Raw genomic sequence first — 10,788 nt, forward strand, 5'->3', positions numbered from 1 at the left:
CATCCTACAATGCTGAAACTCGGCGTGGGTCACCCCATTAGCCTGTGAGATGGCGTCAGTAGCGGACCGATGTGCGAATAGGCCGAAGGCAGCACAACGCGCCAAGATCCGGATGTCACCGTGGTGGTTTCATAGTTGAGAGGCACTTCATCTGCAGTGGGGCGCCGAGATCCGGATGGCACCGAGGTGATGTCTAGCAAGTTGCTGTACTTGTGTGGTCATCCTACAATGCTGAAACTCGGCGTGGGTCGCCCCATTAGCCTGTGAGATAGCTGTTCTTTGGATTTGGGCCTGGTCCACTAAAATGGCCCTGGGACACCTAAGAACTCGAACGCTCGATTTTTTTTTCCTTTCCTGTACATGCAAAAAAAGGTAAATGCCCGGTATGTTACACGCTTCATCTGCCACGATGAACTCTCCAGAGGAACCGAAAAAATATATAGTTGTGGTAACTATACCATGCATCGTCATATGGAGAGGTGGCACCAATTAATTATAGTGCTGCATAAAAGAGAGATTTGGAGGAGAACCCCTGACCTGCTAGTACATTCATCAAAGAAGTGGCACTGAGAGCTTCAGAGGCAAGGGAAACGGTCCCAAATATTTAGAAGAACTTTGGAAAGATTAAAATGACATGTTTAGATTGTGGTAAATTAATTTCATGTGGGCAGATGAGTGTTACTCTAATAAATACAGCATATGAACATCATCATAGTCGATGGTTGGTAGAGACATTTTGACTATATCCTGGACCTGCCCGTCCTCGCCCAAAATGGCGCCGGAATAAATGGGACTCGTAACTCCTTGTTGTGTACTGGTTGCAGAACCTTGAAATCACGAGATACGTATGCAGTTTTGAAGCACATGGCGGGCGGGGACGAGAATTGATTGAATATTTCGACATCCCTATTGATATTAAGTTCTGATGTGTTATTGATTACTGTACTGTTGAAAATTCGAATTAACGTCACCCATGGTACTTGCCCGCAAATGTATATCTAGATAATTTTATTGTAACTGGCCCTGTCGTATTTTAATTATAAAATGTACGTCCACCGATTCCGTAACTGTTAGACACCTTAGTTTTTGCAACCTAATGGCCCGCCCGTTACGTTCCTCTACAGTGTAAATGTCTATTCATCATATACGATTACAGTTTGCTCCGTGGCAGGCCCACGTGGTTATAGGCTCGTATTTGTATAATGAAATTTTCACAATAAAGGTTTTTAAAAGAAAACATGGTAGTAGTGTATACATTGGTAAAGTTTTTAATAATAGTCACTGTTTTAGAATCATTAAAAGGCAAGTGAAATAAAGCAGACCAATTACATGAAGGGTAAAAGGTATAATACGAAGGAACGCAGTAAAGATAAATGGTCAAGGGCTGTTGTGTTTTCTATTCCTGCAACATAAAGTGATCGATAAGAATCTCATATTCAGGCGTATCGGCGACTAAGACAGCAGGTCGACCCTCTTTTGCTCAACGGCTCCGTCATGGGACGAAGAAACGCTCTTTTTCTCGAAAAAAGAATATATTTTACTTGCAGGACAGTTGTAAAATTTCCGGGAAAGTACATTAGCCTGGAACATTATAACATATATTTAAGAGAAAATAATGTTCGGAAGTAATTAAAAGCGTATTTTTTAGGTGATATGACCAAGGCTTTCATCATTAGAATAAGAAAAGTAAAATGAACCAATGAAAAGTTTTATTAACAAGTCACATGACTTGTTATGCTTACGTTACGCGCTGCGCGCCCCGGATGACTTCCGGATGCGCTAACGCGGCGCGTCATATGACGCATTACGCGACAACGCAGGTCCAGAATATAGTCAAAATGTCTCCACCAACCAGCGGTCGAAACACAACCCCTTTCAGCAGGCTAAATAGTTCTGTTAAATGACAACAGAAAGGACAGGCAACAAGAACCATCAGTCAAAGAGGGGAGGGCTAGTTCTTCTCTACCGGGTTACATTGGGGCGCTACCGGAACTGATCGAATTGGTAGTCTACAGTGTTTCTGGATGTTTCAGACCGAAGCTGGGGTTAGCATGAGAGCAGCACCATTTCGTAGCTCCGTTGTGGCCATTCCGCAACCAATCATGGCAGCCGCTCTTTATCGTTATTTTGGGCGGGGTGGGTGGCGGAGCCGAGCTGTTTTGCAGCCATCATTGTGTGGAGTTCAGTTCATCTCACTAGTTTTGTATTTGTCATGAGGGGTTGTTCCTAATGTTTCTATTTTAGCGAGGTCAAAAAGAGATCCCATTAGTGGCCTACTGATTTTGCTCGATTCCTTTTCTTTTTTTTTACACGATTTTTCGTTATCTGCAAAGACTAAACAGAGTATTGCGACTCTGTGTTTGTTTGTAAATAGAGAATGAACCAAAGAGAACTAATTCTAAAACAGTAAATACTTGGATAACAATCAATCAAATGGAGAGAGAAGCAGGCACGACGGATTACAACGGGGGCAAAGGCCTGCGTTAACTACCTTTCACTATCTGCAAAGAGAGAGTACTCCTAATAGAAATGAGGGGGGGGGGGCACCATTCAAAGCAGATCAGTGTGCATAAACACGAAAATGTTTTCACTTACCACGTACTTGACATTCGACAGCTTATGATATTTGCTATTAAAAAACCATTGAAATTCACTGAAAAAACCATAGGTTATAGACCATATATAGTTAGGAATTAGCATTTACAAAACCTTGAAAATTCACTGAAAAAACCATAGGTTATACACCATATATAGTTAGGAATTAGCATTTAAAAAACCTTATTTTACTCACACAAAACCATTGAAATTCCATATATAGTTAGTTGCACTAACTATATATCGCGCACCCGCAATCCACTGCTGATCATGTTACATATTACATCATTCATGACATGGTCAGTGACATCACTGATGACATCACTGATGACATCTCAAATGACATCACTGATGAGATCACTGATGACATCTCATTTGACATCAATGACCACATCACTGATGATATCCTTCATGTGACAATACAATGCATCTCCTCACGTTTTAATATAACCTCTGTTTCACCCAGTGTTAAATACAGAGTATAATTTTTGAAACCATTGACACACCAATACTAGTTACTACATACGTACTCACTGATTCCTACGTCTACACACACATTCACTCATTCACCCATACAATCATTCATACATACAATCACTCATCTTTACAACACTATCATATGCACTCATACACCTATACAGACACTTACACTCTGCCACTCATCCATGGAGTTACTCACACACCTAGTCAGTCCTGTAAAGAATCAATCACACTTCCATTTTCTTGTCTATACAGTTAAACATAGAGCACCTTACATTTTCAAACATATACTAACACATACTTACTTTCTTATACAATCATTGATACAAGTACACATTGATCTGCACAGAGTCACACACCTCCCAGCCAGCCACACACACACTCAGTCTCCTATACAAATACTTGGACAATCAATCAATAACCCATATAGTTAATCATATAGCTACTGATCAACACATGCAGCAGTTTACAGATCAACAGACATAATGATGCACAAATTAAGACAGTTTACTCACTAACCCATGCACTCAGTGAGACACATTTAATCACTCACTCATACATTCAGTCATGCACCTACTAAATCCTTCGTCCAGACACTTATACATCTACTCATTCTTCAATATGTAAAACATATTTAAACTTTACAGAAACACACAGTCACTGGATGATGTCATCAGTGATCTCATCAGTGATGTCATTTGAGATGTCATCAGTGATGTCATCAGTGATGTCACTGACCATGTCATGAATGATGTAATATGTAACATGATCAGCAGTGGATTGCGGGTGCGCGATATATAGTTAGTGCAACTAACTATATATGGAATTTCAATGGTTTTGTGTGAGTAAAATAAGGTTTTTTAAATGCTAATTCCTAACTATATATGGTGTATAACCTATGTTTTTTTCAGTGAATTTTCAAGGTTTTGTAAATGCTAATTCCTAACTATATATGGTCTATAACCTATGGTTTTTTCAGTGAATATATATATATATATATATATATATATTTTTTTTTTTTATTTATTTTTTTTAACCTACTGGCAGTCGCCAGAAGGTAGTTATAGTAAGGACCTTGTTTCTATTAAAAAAGCACTTTTTTTGCCAATATCTTTTGCGCCTTTCCAAAATTTTTAAAACTAATGGTTCACTCAGGTCAGCTTCTGTCCTGAAAGTATCGGGGTAATTCGTCAAGTGTGGGCCGAGAAAAAAGAGGGGTCCTAAAACGCATTTTCCCCATGTTACTTTCGATAGGAATTTTGGAACAGGCTAAACAAAATTACACCAAATTTGGCAAAAAGGTAATGATTGGTTCAGAAAGCGCCCTTTTTTTATATGGTGTAAATCCGTTCAGTAGCCGCTGCAAAAAAATATATAATTTATACAACTGAGCACTGAGGAGGATTTGCGAACCCTCCTTAGCACAAGCTTTATTTTTATTGGCTGCCAACACTCCAAACCAGGAAGTGTTGGCAGCCATTTTCTGACTCAGTAACCAAGTCACAAGAAAACAATTCAAAAAGGTAAACAACAAAAAAGGGGAAGGGTAAAAACACCCTGAACCCGTATGCCTGCTCAGGGCTCCAACAAGGACCCCCAGGACTAAAAAAAGCATTTTTCTTTAAAAGAATTGGTATAATTCACACTGGGTGAGCGAATCCGGCCTAGAAAATAAAAAAGCATAGCGCAGGCTTCCGAGCTTCATTTTCTATAGTCCCCCTGGTGGGCCAGATTGCCAGGACAATGAGTACCTATATTACGGGGCCCCGTGGGGGGCCCTCCAGCCTCGGGGACCGACACTTCCCCAGGGCTTGTAAATAAAATCCATGGGGGGCTCCTGCCCCCTACGCTGCCCCGGAGACCACCACCTCCCTGGGGCATTGTTCACTGAATGCGGTGGTCTCACGGGCCCCTCATACCTCCCGGGGGCATACATTAAAAAAAACGAATTATGGGGGAGTTCCTGCCCCCCACATCTGGGGACCACCACCTCCCTGGGGCACTAATTATTTAAACAACGGGGTCCGTTGGGGTACCCCGGACCCTGGGGACCACCACCTCCCTGGGGCTTTGCAACCTTTGGAGGGGGCTGTCCGACCCCCCTCTTGGAGCCCTCCTTGGCCATGGGAACTGCCAGCCCCCAGGGCCAGCTCCTGCAATGTCCCGGGGTGCCCACCCCTGGGACATTGCCATTTGCTATGGCAGGGCGGGAGCATGGCAGGAAATCTGCACTCTCTTCAAAGTAGCGAAGCAGAATTGCTTTTGGGCAAGGGGACCTGCATGTTAGCATCCAAGTCTTGAATATCTTACTATAGTATTTCAACATGATTTTTATTGTGGACCGTCATACCCCTCCCCCACAACATAAAAAAAGTATGTAGTTTTTTTAATTAACTTTTATTAAACAATAAATATAAACGGCACTCAATTATAACTATATTAGAACTGGCAAAATAACTTAAACAATGTTATAAAGAAATTCTGAAATGGATTCCAAAAGGTGTCCGATTGGTAATCTGCAAAAGAAAAAAGAAAATTAAAGTTTAGAATTATGTAGATGGGAGTAAATGAGCTGAAGCATTACAAGTTGTGGTAACTCTACAGTTTTACGTGTGCAGTGTGACTCGTATATTCCTGTTTTGTTATAGTGCCGCGTTCAAGTGGTGTCTATATGGAAGTGCCTACTGCGTTACTGATGCCCGTTATGGCGACTTATTTCTAATGCATTGCTATGAAAGCTTTGTAGATGTAGGGTGCTGTGCTTACCTTGTATAAAGAGTGTGGCCACCGGAGTTCACCATTCGACTTGAACTCTGCTTCTATACGTCAAAGTATATTCAATAAGTTCCAGACAATTCCATTGCTCTTGCTCGATAGGCCGTGGTTGCTTCTGAACGATGTTTGGTGAAGGAAACAAAAGGACTTTTTGATTAGTCATCGTAAATTGAGTGAATGATGGCCCTGGGGGACATGCCATTGGGTAATGTATTGGTTTCCAGGCTAAATGATAGCAAGCATGCTAGGTGGTGGCATGTGGGTAGTGTGGGTGGGCGTGCACCGCGCATGTGCAAGTATGAGTGTGTGCACTAACCATTAACAACAGAGAGAGATGGGGGCGGTGTTATAATGTACGCAGAAGCAGGCCCAGAATCGGATCTGCAATGAGTCAGCACTTCTAATCATTGTCCTTAGCGCGCCCTGAGGTCTGATTTGTCACTGAGAGGGTGATCGCACCATAGTTTGTACTGCTTATCATACTCAGCATGTACCCCCGTATACGGTACGAATATGCTTTGATGTTACGCGTCGCATTAAAGCTTCGGTGTGACGTCATGTACGGCCTTCTGTATGCGAAAGGGGGCAATGTTTTTACTTGGTTTAATACATCTGTGTATTTAATGTAGATACTAAGGGCAGACATTTGGGATAACTATGATTTTTTGAAATACTTTTATTAATCCTATATTACTTTTAAAAAGAATTACACAAATTTCGGTAGATCATCATGCTTACTCGTATTAAAAGAGCTGTGCAAGCGCATCATAAGGTACGCAAAGCCATGTAACTTAAAAGTAGAGATTTGATTGGTTCGTAACTTTCCCTATTGCGAGTGTTGAAAGTTCCGTCCCATTATAATTATTAGACTTTGACTTTCTAAGAAGAAACATTTGTTGTGAGAATCTTCTCAAATAGAAGGAAGATCACCATAATAAGAGCAATGGAGTCATCTTCCAGCAGTTCTTCAGAGGAATATTTAATTCCTGAAGAAGCCCCAAAGAAGAGGAAAGAAGCTCTAATTTGGAAGTTTTTCACTTTTCCAGAAGGTCACAAAAAGGTTAATGCTAAAAAAAGTACCCTGTAAAATTTGCCAAAGGACTCTTTCAAGGGGTGATCCATATAAAAAATATACCTTTGGCACAGCAAATATTGTGCGACAGGTGAAGAACTTGCACCCCAAGAACTTTGTTCGAGCTGAAAGACGGAGGTTGCATGAGAACCCACCTGCTGCTACACCAAGCACATCAACTGCGGCAGCATTTTCAGCAAGCAGTCCACACCCACATATTGATTCTGACTTTGCTAAAGTTTAAATTCTTTGCATTTATTGCGATAAACTTTTGTGTTATGGGGAACAGTCTATAGACCTGATGAAACGCAGGATACAGGAACATTGCTGTCCTCGACATTAGCTGTTCTTTTTTTCATTCTTTTGTTCCGCTTGGAATTTGTTGAGAAAACACAAAAAAATACAAAACAAAAAAAACAGTTCTTTTTAGAACTACCTTCACTGGTCAAAGAAATAACTATATTTCTATGTTAGCGTGTAAAAGTTTGTCAGAATGAATGTGTAGTTCATAAATGAATGAATGAATATATTACTTGTGTATGGAGAATGTGAAAGTGCAGAGCTATAAGGAAGTGCTACAGCATAAATCTATAAGGTGTTTACCTATAGTATACTAGAGTATGTGGGAAGCACTTGAATGTAACATATGTACATAAATATGTTAGAAGTCTATGCTTCAATTTGCGCTGCTGGTGAAACTGCCTGGGTGAATTTGTATGTCTTAGGTGCAGATTTACAATCCCCTTCTGCCTCTTTTACACTGCAGTTGCGTCACTTTTGTGACACAGCGGTGGTGCAAAAGATGTGCCATGGTGTGTGATATTAACAATGTGACGCATCTGGAGGGTGCATCACATTGTAAAGCACTGCGCCAGAAGAGGCTTTCCTGTGCAGAAGGGGGTGCAGCAACGCCTCCTAAAAGTGGCTAAGTGAAATGTATAACATTTAATTCAGTCACTTTTGAGCTTATGCTGCGTCAAAACCTTGCACATGCTTGAAGCAGGTGTAAGGATTGATACAGCTTTGTGAGCATAGGGCCCCAGAGCATTGCTGGAGTTGTGGCATACTTGCAACCGAAGTCAAGCAATAATTAATCCAAAAATTACTTTGCAATTTAGTTTTGTTATTATTTTCTAATAAGAATATGAAATATAATGTAAAAAATTAAATACATATAAATATTTATATTAAAAATATAAGAAATTAGTATAAAAAGAAAGACATAATAATTAATACATTTATAACTTATCATTTACAAAACCTTTGAAATTCACTGAAAAAACCATAGGTTTTACAAACGTTATAGTTAGGAATTAGCATTTAAAAAACCTTGCAAATTCATTGAAAAAAACCATAGGTTTCACACACGTTATAGTTAGGAATTAGCATTTAAAAAACCTTGCAAATTCATTGAAAAAACCATAGGTTTCACACACGTTATAGTTAGGAATTAGCATTTAAAAAAAACATGCAAATTTATTGAAAAAACCCTAGTTTTCACACGTTATAGTTAGCTGAACATTTCTCTCATACAAAACCTTTGAAATTCCTCCGTTATAGTTAGCCACAATCCATACTCCCCTCTTACCTATTATTCCCTCCTCTCCTCATACTCCCCCTGTTCCTCATACCCCCTCACTCCTCATACTCCCCCATCTCCTCATACTCCTTCCTGTCTTCTCATACTACCCCCTCTCTCCTCATACACCCCCTCTCCCCTTATACTCCCCTTTTCTCTACATTCTCCCCCCTATCTCCTCATACTCCCCTCTCTAGCCCCATACACATCCCTCTCTCCTTATACCCCACTCTGTCCTCACACTCGCTCCTCCTTCATATACTCCCCCTCTCTCCTCACACTCCCCTTCTCTCTCCTTATACTCCCCCTCTCTCCTTATGCTCCCCCTTTCTCCTCACATTCCCCCTCTGTCTCCTCATACCCCCCTTCTCTCCTCATACTCCCATGTCTCTTGTCATACTTTCTTCTCTCTCCTCATACTCTCCCCTCTCTGCTGATATTCTCCCTCTCTCCTCATTCTCCCCTCTCTCTTCATACTCCCTCCTTTCCTCATACTCCCCCTTCTGTCCTCTTACTCCTTCCTCTCTGCTCATTCTCCCCCTCCTCATACTCCCCTCTCTCCTCATACTTCCCCCTCTTTCGTCATACTCCCACCTCTCCTTATACTCCTCCCTCTTTTCTCATACTACCCCCTCTCTCCTCATAAACCTCTTCTCTCCTCATACTCCCCCTCTATCCTTATACACACCCCTCTCTCCTTATACTCCCCCTCTCTCCTCATACTCACCCCTCTCTCCACATACTCCCTCTTCTTTCCTCATACTGCCCCCTCTGTCCTCATAGTCCACCCTCTCCTCATATTCCTCCTTTCCCTCATACTCCCTCCTCTCCTCATATTCCCCCCTCTCTCATACTCCCCCTCTCTTCATACTTCCCATCTCCTCTCATACTCTCCCCTCTCCTCATAACCCCCTCCCCTATTATTCCCTCCTCTTCTCATACTCCCCCTCTTTCCTCATACCCTCACTCACTCCTTATATTCCCTCCATCTCCTCTGACTCCTTCCTGTCTTCTCATACTACCCTCTCTCTCCTCATACCCCCCTCACTTCTCATACTCCCCCATCTCTTCATACTCCTCCCTCTCTCCTTATAATCCCCCTTTTCTCCTCATACTCCCCCCTCTCTTCATACGTCCCATCTCCCCTTATACTCGCCCCTCTCCTCATACTCCCCCCTCTCCTAATATTCCCTCCTCTCCTCATACTCCCCCTCTCTCCTCATACCCCCTCACTCCTCATACCCCCCTATCTCCTCTTACTCATTCCTGTCTTCTGATACTACCCCCTCTCTCGCCTCATACACCCCCTCTCTCCTTATACTCCCATTTTGTCCACATTCTCCCCCTCTCTCCTCATACTCCCCCCTCTCTCCTCATAAACACCCCTCTCTCCTTATACTCCCCCTCTGTCCTCACACTCGCTCCTCTTTAATATAGTCCCCCTCTCTCTTTATACTCCTCCATTCTCTTCCCATACTCCCCCCTCTCTCCTCATACATCCCTGTCTCTCCTTATACTCCACCTCTCGCCTCATACACATCTCTCTCTCTCGTTATATTCTCCTCTCTCTCCTCATACTCCTCCCTCTCTCCTCATATTCCCCCTCTCTCCTCATTCTCCTCCTCTCTCTTCATACACTCAATCACTTTTAAATTCAGTTAGGCACTCTCCTTACAGAACTGTAATCATGTAGTCAGTACCCAAGTACTGATACAGTGAAGTAGGCCTTAGCACATAAGGAGCTTTAGACCCCTATTCAGTATATATGCATTCTTCTATCAACCTGCACACTTGTGTTTCACATCTTCAATGTTTTCACTCTGTATCTTTATACCTCCATCAAACACTCTGTGACTCTTCTTTCAGTACTATAGTGACATATTTAGGAGTCGGTGATAAACTTTTCACTGCACTAACACTCAAGCACTTATAAATTAAGTCAGGCACTCTAGTTTCAGAACTGTAATCATTTAGTCAGTACCCAAGTACTGATGCAGTGAAGTAGCCCTTAGCACATGAACTGCTTCAAACCCCTATCCAGTATATATGCATTATTCTATCCCCCTGTACACTTGTTTCACATCTTCAATTCTCCATTCTGTATCCTTATACTTCCACCTAACACTTTGTGACTGTTCTTGCACTACTATAGTGACCCATTTAGCAGTCTGTGATACTCTTTTCACTGCCGTAACACTCAAGCACTTATAAATTCAGTCACACACGCTCCTTACAGAACTGCAATTATTTAGTCAGTATCTAAGTACTGATGCAGTGAAGTAGGCCA

The sequence above is a fragment of the Lissotriton helveticus genome, chromosome 4_1 (assembly GCF_964261635.1).
Source record: "Lissotriton helveticus chromosome 4_1, aLisHel1.1, whole genome shotgun sequence".
Taxonomy (NCBI): domain Eukaryota; kingdom Metazoa; phylum Chordata; class Amphibia; order Caudata; family Salamandridae; genus Lissotriton; species Lissotriton helveticus.